Source organism: Megascapheus bottae, chromosome 20 (assembly GCF_031878675.1).
Source record: "Megascapheus bottae isolate mThoBot1 chromosome 20, mThoBot2.hap1, whole genome shotgun sequence".
NCBI lineage: Eukaryota > Metazoa > Chordata > Mammalia > Rodentia > Geomyidae > Megascapheus > Megascapheus bottae.
Window position 1 is genome coordinate 13,246,863 of NC_143528.1, and position 18,344 is coordinate 13,265,206.

Here is an 18,344-nt window from a genome sequence, read left to right on the forward strand (position 1 = left end):
TGTGTATATATGTGTATATGAGTATGTACATGCATGCGTGCCCATGTTTGAGAGAGAAATGAATGATGTTGTGAATGGGTACGTATACGTGTGTGTATGTGTGTGAGTGTGTGTGTGTGTGTATGAGAGAGAGAGAGAGACAGAGAGAGACAGAGAGAGAGCCCTAAGCACATCTCTAGGAAAATAGCATCTATTTTCATTTCTAGAAATATGGAATATGCAAGTGCTTTAAACTTCATGAGGTGATTACTGTTAAGATGATCACCTTTAGGATTTAGGGAGTCAAGAGATGGATGCAACTTTTTAGATAAGGTAAAAATATTCAATGGATAAAATGTACAGGAGGGATTTGGTCTAGAATGACTGATCTAAACAAAGATTTCTACATAATCCCAGTCCATATGTATTTGTTCAGCACTTGCTATGTGGATGCGAACATCAACTCTACATCCGATGAAAGTTGTATCCATTTTACTTTATTAAATGACAGTGTGCAAGATCAGGGCAGGAGAACAAGTGTGGAAGAACAAGGCTTCAAATAGTTGGCACAGACTTCCAGCATTTTCCTGAACATTTCCTCAGTTGTTATGTCTGACTTTTCCTTCATCATCTAGACCTTCTCTTATTCAGCATAACAAGAAGGCCATTGCTTCTTTTACAAGCAAGCTATTCTATACTTTTGGTGATCTTTTTACTCTCTACATAAATTCACTCAGTCTTCAGAACAACCCTGTGAACGCTTCTAAATTACTGTAATTTTTACATAGTCGCACAGCCAATAATGGAAGCCAAAATACACCACTGGCATATTGGCTTCTGTGGTTACACTAATCAGAGCACCCTGAAATGATGGAGGAAACTAGTTTAAAGGGATTCCCTGAGAAGACATTGACTCAGATCACAAAGTATTTGTGCAGAAATATTTGTTTTAGACAGTGAGACATTACGTAAGTCATTTCTGACTTCTTTTGCTAGTGTATTTATGACAAATTTAACCTCACGCAAATTACAATTTGACTATTAATGAAGACAAGCCTTTTATATATTACATATGATTATAAAATGGATACTCTGGCATTTATACTATTTGATTAAAAAATCAGTGAGCTGGGTTATGAAGCAAAAGTAGTTTAACCTTCATATACCCAATGTCATTATTATACATGGCTGATGCCAAGTGGTTTAAGATCTCACTGTGTTCGGTAGTTCTTCCACTATGGAATCTCACTTCCGTTCAGTAATCTCAATGGCCAAAATACACAGTGGCGAAAATGTAGTCAAAGTTTATTGTGTTGAGAATTTTTTAATTTCTCTGTTTAAGTAAAATCAGATCGATCATTCCTAGAAATGACCCACTTTCAGTCTGTTGTCCCTCATCCTTTTTCAAAACAGTAAAATAAAAAAATAAAGTTATGACAACATAGTATCAACAGCTGGCCAGCTCCTGAAAGATTTTCTTTGAAGATAAATTATCTCTCTAGAAAATGATTTCTGACTAAATTGATTAAATTTGTCCTATTTCCCAGGAAGGAATGATACTAAAGAAACTAGAAAATACTGACATTTAGTTTTTAGTCAATTAGAGAGAATTGTCAATTCTTAATTGCAAGCCTTCCCACTATCCAACGCACAAAACACTTAGGTAAGTATTTCTGTGAGATTCACAATCCAGTTCATGCAGTTACAGGAGAGGAGAGAGGGCAGATTCATGGCCTGGACTCGCATGACCATTGCATGTGCGGCACTAGGAGAAAGAAGTGGATAGTAGATAATCCGGACAACTCAAGTGGTCATGGAGTAGTTCTTCATTAGAAAGAAATTCCCCATGCAAGTCATAGGTCTACAAGATTATTAAGAAGGTGTCCATCCAACATTTGGAATTAGTGTACTAACTGCATATTTACAGGTATAGTTTAAGTAATAAGTTTTATTGCTTATGAGAAAACTCTCACAGAAAACACATTTTTGAATTTGTTAGGGGCCTTGGCTAATAGCTGCCACATGTTTCACTTGAACTGCATCCTCAGGAAGTGATTTTACATTTCTGGCAATAAAGCAACTAAATAGGGCTTTTCTGCCTCATGGCTTTGCTGTAACTTCATATTTTCTTCTCTTATTTCTCAATGGAACAAAGAGAAGTCTACTAATAACTTCCAAATGAAAGGAGAAAAAAATCATTTGTTATGGAAACAAGAGCTTTATCTATTGTGATGATTGTTCTTAATGTACTATGTTATTGCTCCTCTCTTCTTTTGTCCTTTGGTTAATCTCATATTGTTACTGTATCTGATTTTGTTACCTGGCATATTGTATATACGTTTATTTATTTGAAATAGGAAAGGGAAGGGGGGAAAACAAGATGATTGGGAGGGGGTGCCGGAGGCAAATGGGGACAAAAACATGAGAAGGGGTATCAATGTGTGAGAAGTCTGGCGAATGTAACTATAACCCTTCTATACACTGACAATAAAAAGTAAAATTAAAAAATCATTCGTATATTCTTGTTACTCTTCTCTGTGATATTCCAAATCATTTGAATATCAACCATTTCTGCTCCTTCAAGCACACCCAATCTATGGACTGTCTAGTAGCTCTCCAATGGGCTTTTCCTAAATGTATCCACTGAAGTGTTTTACATGAAGTTTTAAGAATTCATCATAAAGAAAAGTCTTTAGTAAAATAGGAGGAGACAATTTGCTTCCTGTTAATGAGATCTCTTAAAGCTGCATGTGGGAGCTGAGACTGTGTGAATGTCTGTGTTTTAGGAAATGAAATATGGTTGGTGAAATGCTGATTTCAATATGACGTGAGATGTTATAGACATGTGTTGATTCTTTTGATCTGCTGCTAGGAGACTTTCTGCACTTTCAGGAGGAACTTGACCTGACACCTTTGAGGAATTTACAGCAACCACACAAAAGCTTCTAACACAAATAGCAACATAAGTAAGAGATGTAATATCAGAATCTACTCTAGTAAAAATGACAACATTCTAATGTATCCAGTTTATTTTCAATGACTCTAGGTTAAAAAAGGTGACTTTTCTTCTATATTATTAACATTAACATTCTTTTCCCCTCATTTATATAAAATATTTTCTTCTTAGTTCTTTGGCATTGACATGGTAGATTGTCACTACCAAGAAGGTCATTTGAAGATCAATCTCTTAAGAGAACATACAGTTATGCTAGCCTGAAGATTCTACCTCTGAGTTCTATGAAAGAGTTGATTCTCTTCTCTCTCTTCTCCTTCCCTCCCACTCCCTTTCTCCCCCCTCCTTGGTCTAGAGTACTCAGTAGTGCTCTGAGTTTATTTTGTGCTTTTTTTTAAAAAAAATAAGCATTGCTTCATTGCTTATTAGAAAAATTTTCAAATATAGAAATGTCAAGAATATCCATCCCTTCCTTCCTTCCTTCCTTCCTTCCTTCCTTCCTTCCTTCCTTCCTTCCTTCCTTCCTTTCTTCCTTCCTTCCCTCCTTCCTTCTTCCTTGCTTCCTTCCTTCTTTCTTCCCCCACTCCTTCTTTTTGCTACTGGGTACTGTCCTAGAAACCACAACTCCACTTCTGTTTTTTTGGTGGTTAACTGGTGATGAGAATCTGAAGAACTTTCCTGCCTGATCTGGCTTGGAACCACAATCCTCAGATCTCAGCTAGGATTACAGGCCAGAGTCACTTGCATTGTTTATTATTATTATTATTATTATTATTATTATTATTATTGTTAGTTGGTCATGGGACATGAACTCTGAGCCTGGGCACTGTCGTTGAGCTCTTCAGCTCAAGGCTATCACCCTAGCCCTTGAGCCACAGTGCCACTACTGGTTTTCTGGTGATTAATTAGAGATAAGAGTCTTACAGACATTTTAGTGCCCAGGCTGGCTTTGAATGATTCTCACATTTCAGCCTCCTGAGTACCTAGGATTACAGGCATAAGCCACGGTGCCTAGCTGCATTTGTTTATTTTTAAAGACATATATCAATTCAAAGAAAAATTAGAAGGAATAGACTTTATTCCCTTCCCTTTGAAACATTAATTTTGTTCTGACATCCACAATGCCAGTTTTACACACACACCACACACACAAAATAAATTAGTTAGCATGTATATGTTTTGTACATTCATTTTTTTTTTGCTACTCCTGGGACTTGAACTCAGGGCCTGAGCACTGTCCTTGGGCTTTCTCAAGGCTAGAGCTCTTTCACTTAAGCCTCAACAGCATTCCTGGCTTTTTCTAGGTATGTGGTACCAAGGAATGGAACCTTGGTCTTCATGCATGCTAAGCAAGTATTCTACCACTAGGCCAAACTCCCTATGCCATGTTTTGTATGTTCTTATTTATGCTCCTGGTACCTGGTATATTTATTTGTTTGAAATAGGGAAGGGAAAGGAAAAACAAGTGGAGTGGGAGTGGGTAGGGTGAAGTGGAAGAAAAACATGGGAAGGAGTAATAATGTTCAAGAAATAATGTACCCACTACTCGATGAGTGAATACAACCATAATCCCTTTATACATCACCATGCAATTAAAAAAAACTGAGCACTAAAACATTTCATTCATATCCATCCTAGTAATGTTAATTACTACCAATTATTTTATCTTCAATAAATTTTAACCTATTTTAATAATTTAGTACCTGCATGTTTATTATCTTATCAAAAATCTACTAATTCTTATAGTTTTATAATTTACAAGGCTTTGGTAGACTAAGGCTTATAATAGACTGTCAGAATACATACCAATATATTAAAATAACAAAAAATACAGATTAAAACTACTTAAATTATACACACATATCTGCTGTGACAAAATGTAACTTTGTTCAGTGATTTGGAATTTATTCTTATCAAATATTGCTTCATGTAAGTGGGTTCTTGGCTGGGACCCAGAAATATTTTTGTTATACACATTCATGGTGGTGGTAGTCACTGACAAATTTGACATGAAAAATGTATCTTATGTGCTCAGAAACAACAATGTACATGATACTGCAATCAGTCACAATACAGATTCTACTTTCTGGAATGTAAAAGTTTTCTAATTTTTTCTGCTCTAATGAAGCTTAACATTTCAGGCTTGCGAGGAGACAGAACGTACTGAAAGTGACTGGACTATAAGGAAGAAATTCAAGGTAATCAACAGGAGCAAGGACAAGAATCACAGGATTGTCTCAGAAGATGCAGAAAAGGCATTTGACAAGATCCAACACCCCTTCATGTTAAAAGCTCTGGAGAAACTAGGAATCCATGGAACATTCCTCAGTATAATAAAGGTGTGTATGACAAGTCCACAGCTAGCATTATACTTAAGGGCAAAAAGCTAAAGCCATTTCCTCTAAAATCAGGAAGAGACAAGAATGCCTGCTCTCTCCACTCCTCTTTAACATAGTATTAGAATTCCTAGCCTGAACAATAAGACAGGAAGCACGCATAAAGGGGATCCAATAGGGAAAGAGTAAGTGGAACTTTTCCTCTTTGCAGTTGACAAAATCCTGTATTTAAAGAACCCTATAGACTCCACTACCAAGCTGCTTGAGCTGATTCAAAACTTTGGTAAGGTAGCAGGGTATAAAATTAACCCTAAAAAAATCAACTGCCTTCCTGTATACCAACAAGAGGAGCAAGGCAGCAATCAGGAAAGCAACTCCTTTTGCAATAGCCTCAAAGAAAATAAAGTACCTAGGAATGAACTTAACTAAGAATGTAAAGGGCCTTTTTGATGAAAACTTTAAAATCCTGAAAAAGGAAATTAAAACAGAACTGAGGAAATGGAACCTCCCCGCCCACCCCCCACATGCTCCTGGATTGGAAGAATTAACATCATGAAAATGGCAATATTGCGCAGGGCTATCTACAAATTCAGTGCAATACCCATCAATATCCCAATGTCATTCTTTAAAGAAATAGAAGAGGCTGGGGCCGGGAGTTTGGCCTAGTGGTAGAGTGCTTGCATAGCATGCACAAAGACCCAGGTTCAATTCCTCAGTACCACATGCATAGAAAAAGCTGGAAGTGGTGCTGAGGCTCAAGTGGTAGAGCTCTAGTCTTGATAAAGTCCAAGGACAGGCTCAGGCCCTGAGCTCAAGCCCAGGACTGGCAAAAAAAAAAATAGAAGAGGCAGTGCAAAATTTCATATGGAATAATAAAAGACCCTGTATAGCAAAAACACTTCTTAGCAGAAAGAACAGCACAGGAGGAATTTCAATACCAAACTTTAGACTCTATTACAGAGCTATAGTAACCAAAACAGCTTGGTGCTGTCATGAGAACACGCCTGAGGACCAATGGAATAGAACTGAGGACCCAGATATTAATTCACCAACCTATGGCCACCTAATCTTTGATAAGGGAGCCAAAAAATAGAATGGAAGAAAGATAGCCTCTTCAACAAGTGGTGCTGTACCTGCAGAAAACTAAAGTTGGATCCTTCTATGTCACCCTGCACCAGGATTAACTCCAAATGGATCAAAGACCTGGAAGTAAAAGCTGACACACTGAAAACTTTACAAGAAGGAATAGGAGATACACTAGGCCTCCTTGGCACAGGTAGAAACTTTCTTAAAAGGACCCAGAAACACAACAAATCAGAGAAAGTCTGGATAAGTGGGATTGCATTAAAGTGCAGAGCTTCTGTATGGCAAAGGAAATAGCTAGCAAGCTAAATAGAAAGCCCACAGAGTGGAAGAAGATCTTCAATAATCATACAATGGACAAAGGCCTCATATCTAAAATGTATCAACAGCTAAAAAAATTGAATCTCTCCAAAGAAACAACCATCCCATTAAAAGATGGGTCAAAGACTTAAAGAGAGTCTTTTCTGAAGAAGAAATAAGAATGGCCTATAGACACATGAAGAAATGCTCAACATCTCTGGTCATAAAAGAAATGCAAATCAAAACAACTCTGAGATTCCACCTTGCTCCAGTTAGAATGGCCAGGATCAAGAAAACTAATAACCACAGATGCTGGCTGAGAGGTGGCCAGGAGGGATCACTACAACACTGTAGGTGGGAGTGTAAACTCCTTCAACCACTATGGAAAGCAGTATGGTGGTTCCTCAAACTACTAAACATAGAGTTCTCCTATGACCGAAGTATTCCACTACTTGGCATTTACCCAGAAACAAGGACATACTCAATCCACTAGCACAACAATGTTCATTGCAGCATTATTTACCTTAGCAAAGATATGGAACCAACCCAGATGCCCCTCAGTGGATGACAGGATCATGGTATTTATATACAATGGAATTCCAGAAAGAATGACATAGCCCCATTTGTAAAGAAATGGAAAGACTTAGAAAAAATCATATTAAATGAAGTAAGCCAGACCCAAAGGAATATAAGCTCAATGGTTTCTCTCATTTGTCTTAATTAGTATAAACCTTGGACTCTCCTAGTAGAGGTTTAAAAATCTAGATACCTAAGCCCATATAGGATGAGGCTAAATGAAAGGATCTCCAGGATACGGAAACAAAAGCCATACAGTGTGTGATTGTTTTTCTTAATGTACTATGCTATTTCTCATCTCTTTTGTTGTCCCTTGTTGGCTCATATTGTTACAGTATCTTACCTTGTTATGTAGTATATTGTATGTATATTTATTTGAAATAGGATTGGGAAAGGGTAAAATAAGATGAGGAGAGAGGGTGGAGGAGGGAAATGGGGATAAAAACACAAGAAGGGGTATCATTGTGAAGTAATGCACCTTCTATCTGGTGAATATAATGTAACCCTTCTATTAATTACAATAAACAAGAATATTAAACATGAAAAAATAAAATCAAGAAACAACTAGAGGTATGATGAAAAATCAAGGTAATAGAATATTAATAGGATCTGAAAAATAAACCCATAAGAACTTCCTGAAATACTAATTAAATAATGATGAAATAATTGATGTTTTCAAAATTGTGGATGGATAGTTACTAACATAAGCTCTTTTATTTTAATGTAGTTGCCTAAGTAGATTCTTGCCTTTGTTACCAATTCTAATATATATATAATATAATATCTAGTATACACATATATTATCATATACCTAGAGTATATAATATATAATATATAAATACATTCATATTTATTGCATTAATTGAATATACCAACACAATATTAATTAATTATATTAATAGTAAGACATATAGAACATAAATTCAATGTGTACATTATTACATATTACATATATGTTATATTAATAATATAATATATAATATATACAAGTTATATATTACTAATATTTTAAACACCAATGGTCTCCAACATGTAAGGAAAAAATGTTGGGTAATTTAGAGATGAACTTGGTGTTGAGGCCTTCTAGTTAATTCCTTTTGGTGAGATGATATGTACTCTGGGATTTATCTTCTCAACTCACAAGGTCATGAACTCCAGCTCAACTTCCACTCAACAGTGAGTGGGACAGTCTTAAGAACTACTGATATATCCTGAATGCCAATCTTAGTACCGGAAGATTGCATTGCAAAATGGACCAATGCATTCTGAGCCTTCTGTCACATGTAAATTAAAGTACTGACATTTTTTCAACTCAAGATAATAGTAAAAAGGTTACAATCATCCAAAATGAAGAAGATGAAATAAAAATAAGAGTAATCCACATTGGTGATAAAGCCAGGAGGATTTTTACTTTGGAAGTAAGAAGGTAGTGTTCAGATTGAACACTATTTTCAGACTAAGCATACAAGTAAAGACTGTATAGACAGGATATGGTTAAATGGAATTGACTACATATGACTCTCACATTAAATAAGGTTTTGACTTCATCACTAAGGAAACATTTACTATAACATGTTTCAACCAATATTTATACAAATCTAGGTAAAATATAGGAAATGAGATGAAAGAAAGTGTATTAGACACAAAGGAGAAAATCAAGCATGAAATGATCTCATCCCATGCTTCTCTGACCATGATCAGTGAGGCACTAATCTCCATGTTTATCTGGGAATATCTGGAGTGTGAGAAGAGATGGACAGGGCCTGCATTAAAGGTGCTGTGATGAGCCTCAAAGACGTAGAGTACAATTCCTTTATTACAACCGATTTGACCTTTTAAGGTTTGAGTTAGCCAAAGTTGACCATAGAACAAAAGTATTAAATGGAAAATTCTAGAAATAAGGAATCCATGAGTTTATGTTATAGATTGTTATGGGTAGTATGGCATCCTTGTCCATACAAACTCATCTCATCTATGATATGAGTGGTTCCTTTACCCAGTGGATCTATAAGCCTGTTAATCACAACTTGGCTGTCTGATGTCACAACACTTGCCTTTCATAGTAACAGTTGCCCTATATAATATTGCATCCAATGCATAAATAGTGTTTCTGGCAAATACGCCATTCACACTTTCTTTATCTGAAAAGGTGAATGTTTCCAACTTAAGGAAAAGAAATCTATGTGAGGTCATTCAGATTTACCATAAAAATGTTTATGGAAGCACTCCATTCTACCATTAGTTATTTTTTCTTTCCTTTCTATGTCTACTTTCCCAATGAAGATATTATGCTATCATAAGAATATATAATTTCCATGATTTGAGGACTCCAATGAGAGGTCTTGAAAATGGCCCCTTCAGATAAGGGAGGAATAATGGAAGTAATCTGATGTTTCCATTTACATTTGTGGAAACTAAGTTACCCATTGAGATCTCACCATTAGCCATCCCAAAATTTAAACAGATCTGTGTGTGTGTGTGTGTGTGTGTGTGTGTGTGTGTGTGTGTGTGTGTATGTGTTGGTTATGGGGCTGAATTCAGAATCTGGGCATGTGGTATTTGTCTGTCAAAGCTTGGCTTTTCTCAGTTAACATGATTTGTTTTAGGTCCACCATGTGATACTCTTGCAAGCAAGTATGCTACCTCAGAAGCCCTGCCATCAGTAAATTTCTACTATTGTTTAAAACAAGAAAAACCTACACTTCAAAATAGCATTGTTATCATCTCTCCTGGAAATGATTCACCCTGAATTCACATACTCCAAGGAAGGGAGGTGAGCCATTTTAAGCATCTTTTACAGGAATTCAGTAAAAATACAACATTCACCATTAAGTCTATTTTTAATTCCTATAAATATTTCTTCAGCATTTGAGTCAAAATTCCATTAATAGATGATACTTTTTCATGAATTCTTTACTGTATGAGTCCTGAGAACTAGGAAATCAAAGACTTATGGAGCAGGCCAGAAAAAAATGCTACTCAAATGCATATTGCATGGAACATGTATTTTTGTTTCAGGAACTGTAATACAATTTACTTTGCATAAAAAATGAAATAAAAGTTGTCTTTCTTAAGTGTTTTTACTTATCTTTCTAACCATTTAAGATATTGTCCCTTTGACAAGGGAGCCAAAAAAAATAGAATGGAAGAAAGATAACCTCTTCAACAAGTGGTGCTGGCAGAACTGGCTAAGCACCTGCAGAAAACTAAAGTTGGATCCTTCTTTGTCACCCTGCAGTAGAATTAATTCCAATTGGATCAAAGACCTTGAGGTAAAAGCTGACACATTGAAAACTTTACAAGAAGGAACAGGAGATACACTAGACCTCCTTGGCACAGGTCGAAACTTTCTTAATAAGGACCAAGAATCACAACAAATCAGAGAAAGGCTGGATAAGTGGGACTGCATTAAACTGCAGAGCTTTTGTATGGCAAAGGACATAGCTAGTAAATTAATTAGGAAGCCTACAGAGTGGGAGAAGATCTTCACCAACCATACAGCAGACAAAGGCCTCATATCTAAAATATATCAACAGCTCAAAAAATTGAATCACTCCAAAACTAATCCCCAAAGTAACAACCATCCCATTAAAAAATGGGCCAAAGACTTAAAGAGAGTCTTCTCTGAAAAAGAAACAAAAATGGCCTATAGACACATGAAGAAATGCTCAACATCTCTGGTCATAAAAGAAATTCAAATCAAAACAACTCTAAGATTCCACCTCACTCCAGTTAGAATGGCCAGGATCAGGAAAACGAATAATAACAGATGCTGGAGGGGATGTGGCCAGGAGGGATCACTACTACATTGTTGGTGGGAGTGCAAACTCGTTCAACTACTATGGAAAGCAGTATGGCAGTTCCTCAAAAGGCTAAACATAGAGCTTCCCTATGACCCAGCAATTCCACTACTTGGCATTTACTCAACCATCCAGAAACTAGGACATACTAAATCCACTAGCACAACAATGTTCATTGCAGCACTATTTACCATAGCAAAGATATGGAACCAACTTAGATGTCTCTCAGTTGATGAATGGATCAACAAGATGTGGTATTTGTCCATGATGGAATTCTATGCTGTCAGACAGAACGACATCACCCCATTTGTTAGGAAATGGAAAGACTTAGAAAAAATCATATTAAGTGAAGTAAGCCAGACTCAAAGGAACATAGGCTCAATGGTTTCCCTCATTTGTCATAATCAGTAGACACCTAGCAGAGATTTGCAATAGAGCAAAACCTAGATACATAAGGCCATATAGTATGACGCTAAATGAAAGGACCTGTAGGATATAGAAACAAAAGCCATATAATGAATGATTGTTGTCCTTAAGGTACTATGTTATCTCTCAGCTCTTTTGCTGTCCCTTGATTATCTCATATTGTTACAGTATCTCACTTTGTTATCTGATATATTGGATATATTTGTATTTGGTTATTTGAAATTGGATAGGGAAGGGGGGAAAACAAGATGAGGAGTGGGAGTAGGGGGGAGGGAAATGGGGACCAAGACATGTGAAAGGCTATCAATGTATGTGAATTAATGTACTTTCTATCTGGCAAATATCATGTTACCCTTCTATTACTTACAATAAAAATATTTAAAAAAAAGATATTGTCTGCTGTTTTAACTAATAACATATGTTTATACCCTTGATCATTTTACCCTTGATCATTTTAGCATATCCACATTACTAAAATAAACAAGTGATCTTACTTGTTTTAGCTCTGTGTTTGAAAACTTTTTGCTCTACTTAATATGCAATGATGTTTAGAGCAAGGCTTACAGTATTTTAGCCTATTTGTATCCTTTTATTTTGTTGGCTACAACCAATTAGTGCATTGAATTTTAATTATAACCCTAGGATTCATGTAAATCTGATATTTTAATACATAATTAGACCCAATTTAGGAAATTGATGGGGTGGGGATACTGGATTTTGAACCTAGAGCCTTGAGCATGCATGGCAGGTACTCTACCACTTAAGCAGGTTGCCAGCTGTCTTCTTTAGTTATTTTCAAGGTAGCATCCTTTTATGCCCAGGCTAACCTGGGCTGTGATCCTATTGATGCTTCTCTGAATTGCTGAAGATAACAGCATTTTTTAAATATATTTTTATTGTAATTAATACATTGTCATAGTCAAATTAAAAGTCTTCTATGACATTTTAGTAGACATTTTACTAGCTGGTGATAGTATTTGAGAACTATTTTTCCTGCTTATAAAGTTGATATAACATAGACATTTTGAAACTGTAGCTCCAAGGCCATGCTAGGTAGGTGAATCTATCTAGAGAGTTGTCTTTATATCCTGTGAAATAAGGAGTACGTCTTGTATTCTCAATATCTTTTGTGGTTTGGCTGAATTAAACACATCCAGAAGATGCTTTTGAGAACAATGGGGATAGATCTATGACTTGAGAATAGTTAATGCGGATTTTGACCAATAGGCTGGATTAAAAAAAGTCTTGCTTTAGAATGAAAACTAGTCATATTTATCTTTTGAAATTTTCTTATTACTGTAGCTATTTTCTAGCAAGAAAATTCTCAGAAACACTCTAAAAAAACTTAGCTCATATCACTGATAAGTAAGCAGTAGACATGTTCCTTAACATTCCTCAAGAATAATGGTGGATGTGATGATGTCTGACTTTATCCCAGCTACTCTGGTGGTTGAGGTAGGATAACTGCAGAAGACAAACTCAGGAAAAGTACAAGTCCTACCTGTCTGAAAACTGTGAGCTAAAAGGACTGGTAACGTATAGCTCAAGTGGTAGGTGCTTGCCTACTAACTGTGAAAAAAAATTTCAATGTTCTAAGTTTATCAATATGACATAACTTTATTTTCATTTCCCTTTTCTATCTTAATATTTACGTAAATGAAAAGTGGAAGGTTATTACTATTATGATGGTGTTAGAGGTTATTCCTTGTATAATACACAAATGGATAGTCTTCACTAACCATAAAATTCAGAATTTAAAGCAATAAAAATACAACTGTAATGTGCTTTCCTTACAATCAGAGGTGTTTTGTTTGTGGGTGTAGCATGTTGTAATTTTCAGGGTAGACAGCATATTATTAGGTAGCCTTTGGTAACACTGTGGTGATGCTCCATTTTTTACGCTCGGATAACCCAAATTATGGGTTGATTTGCTTGAATACAGTTCTAAGGGGAGTGTGACCTAGTGGTAGAGTGCTTGCCTAGCATGCATGACGACCTGGGTTTGGTTCATCAATGCCACAAACGGAAAAAGCCAGAAGTGGTGCTGTGACTCAAGTGGTAGAATTCTAACCTTGAGAAAGTCCAAGGATAGTGTTCAAGTCCCAAATTCAAGCCCCAGGACTGGCAAGAAAAAAAATACAGTGCTATGGAATAGTTGGAATTTCTTGAAGTTACACAGGCACACAGATTAACCACACAGAAAAGAGATATAACAAAAATACTTAGAATGAGGATCCCTAAAGCAAACTTTTTTCTAGAATTCTTCAACTGGTGGCAGTTAGTCTCTGAAACAATAGAGGAGAAAGGAAACAAGAAAAGATAAATTTCAGAAGTTGCTCAGTGCTGGGTTTCTTGTTGGTGTGGTTTGTTTAGAGCTCTGGGAATGTGGGATGGAGGCAGAAAAGAAGGTCATGAGCTTTTGGTTTTCAATCCAGAGCCAGGCTGTGAGGAGGCTGTTGGATGACTTCTTGTATGGCAAGAAGGGATAATGTAATATATTGATGCTTTTCTCTTGCTTACCATAATCATAGTAAATTGTGAAATACCACTACAACAGTCTTAAACGCTTAAGCATGTTTTAGGACAATACTTCTCTGTACACAGAGAAAAATCTCAGAGGGCCATAAAGCTGTTTACCACATAAAAGGGGGCTGAGGAGTGGGTGGTTTCTGAAGCTTGATCATAAGGTGGAGACATAAACGAAGCAGGCTGTGAGGGAACAATTCTTAGTAAACAATTTGTATCTCCTAAGAAGACAAACAGCTGCTGAAAGTCTTTGGAAAATGCTAGAGAGATTTAAGGGTTTATGGAAAAAGAACTTTTGACAATATCATGGATGAAAACTGGGACTGAAAATGTTTCAGGACAAGTGGGAAGAAGGCCTTGCAGGGAAATAATGGAAGGCAGCTCTCTTGCATTTGTGTTTGCAGCATTGCATTGCAAGCAATATCTGGGGGAGATTACATTATACACAGGCTAAGAAGCACTGGGAACAGAAACCAGGAGATCTCGGGCTAAAAAGGAATCAGAAATGTCTCTGGTCCAGGGACAAGACTAGACACTGCACAAAGTGAAAGGGGAGAGAGGAAGATGGAGGAAGACGGAGGCCAGGAAGCACTGCACAGGCTGGATGTGGAAACCTTTGGAAGAATAGAGTGCTGATGGGAATGGTCACCTGGGGGTTTTACATGGGCAGAATAGCTTATTGATGTGCACAGACGGGGAACAACTATCATTCCAGTCCAGTTTGTGATAGACTAACATCAATTGTCTGGCCAAGGACAAGGAAAAGGGAATATGTCAGGTGATATTTTGCAGAATTTACGGATACATGGATTGGAAGAATTGCTGGAAAATCGGGAAGAGTGAAGGGTTGTTTCAGCTGGATGGACTTGGGATAGTGGCTGAAAACATGAATGTAGGAGAAAGTAAGCCAGTCTTGCTTTTCTCATGAGGTCTGGGTTAGACATCCAAGTGAAGGTACCAAGTCATAATTGTAACTGTCATTTATGGGTGACTACTGTATTAGATGCTGAACCTTTAATAGAGTTTATTTTTTTCTAACACACACACACACACACACACACACACACACACACACACACACACACATCTAGCTGTTAATGCAGTTGTTTGGCTAGGAGATTGTAGAAGTCATTATTTAAGCCAAGAGTTTGGCCTAGACGTAGAGTGGTTCAATTCCTCGGTACCACATACATAGAGAAAGCCAGGAGTGGTGCTATGACTTAAATGGTAGAGTGCTAGCTTTGAGAGAGCTCAAGGATAGTGCCACACCCTGAGTTCAAGCACCAGGACTGGCAATAAAAAAGAAGTCATTATTTAGACTGAAGATAGATATATAATGGTAGAAATTATAGTGTAACTTTCCCCCATATTAAATAGCATATTTTATTGTTTCAGGTTAGGAAAAGCAACAATTCCAGCAGAAGATTCCGGGCCTCACCTGTGTTAGACAAGTGCTTTACTCTGTAAGCCACACTCCTTTCTTGCCTTGGATGTTTTTGCTCATACTGGCCTGTGATCCCTTGAGCTGTGGTTCCCTGTGTCAGTGAGGAGGATAAAGGGACTCCTTATGCCCAGCCATTGTGCCATGGGCCACCATGGTCAACCATGGGTGGAGATGGAGTCTTGTGAAATTTTATGCTGGCTGCACACTGCTGTCTACTGATCTCTTCCTCCAAAGCACTGAAGATTACAAGCTCCCTGGCCAGAAGATGTCCTTAACTTCCAAATTATATAAATTCCTCCCATGCACAAGATTAGCTCATGCCTTACTTTTAATTTTATAGGAATTAAAATATTATGGACATAAAGTAGTCAAGGCTAAACCATTTCATTGGCTCATACAACTAACTATTCCATGTGTTTTACAGTGGGATCTGTTGTGTGGTAGAAAAAGACCTGGAATATGAGAACACTGAGCTGGATACAAGCTCTGATACTTTTGAGTCTCATGCTTTTGGCTACAACCTCATCTTTAACTGTAAAATGGCAATAACAGAACTTTCAAGGTTTTGATGATGACTACTAGAAAAAAGTTTAAGTGGGGTTCCAGGGCTCAAACTTATAATCTTAGCTGCTCAGGAGGCTGAGATCCAAAGATGAAGGTTTGAAGCCAGCCTGGGGCAGGAAAACCCAGGAGTCTCTTTATCTCCATTTAACCACCAAAGAGCTGAAAGTTGAGCTGTGGCTCAAGTGGTACTAATCTTGAGCAATAAAAGCTCAAAGTTCAAGGCCCAGGCTTGGCACCAAAAGACATTTAAAAAAATACCAAGGGGTTATGTCATTTAATATCAACTAATAACTTTTATGCAACATTAATGATACCTCAGGAAGACAAATTCAAGACATTGAAATTGCTGTCAAATCTGACATTTTATGAGTATAATTAAGATAAAAATTTCTGAATAGAAGCAAGTGATTTACTAATAATAGGAATAAAAGGAAAAATACAAAGTAAAAATAATCAAGTGTCTCTGGCCATAGGCAAAGGGAAACTTGACTCTTCGCTGATACAGAAATAGAAATCAAATGAAGATAATATTAAAAACCTACTTAGCAATACCTGTGATATAAAACTAATTTTGGTATGTTACAAAAGAATTGCATTTCTTTGTAGCTCTGTGACACTAAAATCTAGATCATGTAAGCTGTTAAATGCAGTCTACACAAAAGAGAACAGAATGTGGATATTATTTACATAAACATGTATTAGGTATTGGCAATATGGTTTCCGAGTTTAAGTAATTTCTGATTCAATTAGATCATTTTTTTAAATTAAATTACTGTTTCATTTCAGAATAATTAATGACCTAATTTACAATTGAGGGATTTAGACACAGATATGAAAATAATTGATCCAATATTTTCAAAGGTCATAATGTAGAGTAACAATATATTCTAGAAGATTTGGATGTTGTGATTATTTTGTATTGGTTTTATTTTATTTCATAATCAAGTTATCATTAAAAATTGTAAATAGATGGAAAAATAGGAAAACTAGTTCTGCTGCTTATTCATTTGTTCAGTTTTCCCTTGTGTTTATCACAGAATCTGAGAGGTGGAGACAAAATTAAGGAATCTGATTCAGAACAACTCCATTATTGAAATAAGTATGAGTTCTGTAAAAAGTTAGCCTCATTCTTCTGTTGGTTTATTTTTATTTATCAGTACCAAGGCTTGATCTCCGAGTCATACATTCACTAGGCTTGCTTGTTTATGGCTGATGCTTTGTCACTTGCATCATACTTCCAACTTGGATTTTTGCTGGTTAATTGAAGATAGAGTTTCTTAGACTTTCTGTTGGAGTGCTTTGAACCATTATTTGTCAGGTCTCAGCTACTTGAGTAGCTAGGATTACAGGCATGGGCCATTAGCAGCTTAAATGTGTTATTTGCACTGCTAAGAATATAGATTCTATGAAGTTAAGTGTTTCTCCCTAATTTAATTATAGATTCCTTCAACCAATATTGTTCTGTTATCATATGTTGGAATAGTTAAATAGACAGTTTATTGCTAGTAGACCCATGATACAACCTAAGGAATTAATTTTGGATTTTCCTCAAAATTGGACCAGCACAACCTTCACACATGGCTTGATGGAGAAGAACCTGGACTAAAGGTTAGTTTTGTCCTAACACTTGATTTTCCATAATCACTTGGCCAATGAGATGATAATTTTATCCTACCACAGATTAATGCAAAATAAAAATGAGATGATTTATTAGAAATGATAAAGATTAGTTCATGGTTTTGCAAAAGCAATGTAGTTTAACTAGAAATAACTGTAACTGGCACTTCATCTGAACTCAGATCTTGAAATCAGGGCAGCTATATGATGGTTGGTTACAGTTTGGTTTTGTCAGAAAAAAATAAAAAGTTGCAAGAAGTAATGCACCTACTACCTGACGAATGTAATTGTAACCCCTCTATACATCATGTCATATTGTAGCCTTAGCTATAAAGGAAATTGTCCCTCCTGTACTCAGTCTGATTGCATACTATACAATTAACTACATTTTGATGACAATGAAGCAAATCAATATTTAATGATCATTATTCCTTACCATAACATCTTTTTTTGTGCAGAACAGAGGAATAGCCCTGACTGCTGACCTTGACTGGTCTATTTCATGAACTCCCATACACAAGACAGCAGTCCCCAAGTGCTTCTTTCATCCTCACAGGACATGGTAAACTTCAACTTACTCAATTCTTGAAACAATGGGGGAATAATGAATAGGCTTTATCATTTGTGTGAAAGCCAATTGCTACTCATATAAGCAGCTATATTCAGACACAGCTCCCAAGCCCTGAGTTTAAGCCTCACAGACAACAAAAAATAGAAAAAGAAAAAAAAAATTCTTGTCC

General features: G+C 36.4%; 1 protein-coding gene across 1 annotated transcript in view; it reads right to left on the bottom strand.

Annotated features, from left to right (window-relative positions):
• The window catches only part of Dlc1 (DLC1 Rho GTPase activating protein), a 337,813-nt gene that overhangs the window by 175,768 nt on the left and 143,701 nt on the right, over positions 1-18,344 (bottom strand). The gene's annotated exons all lie outside the window — the stretch shown is intronic.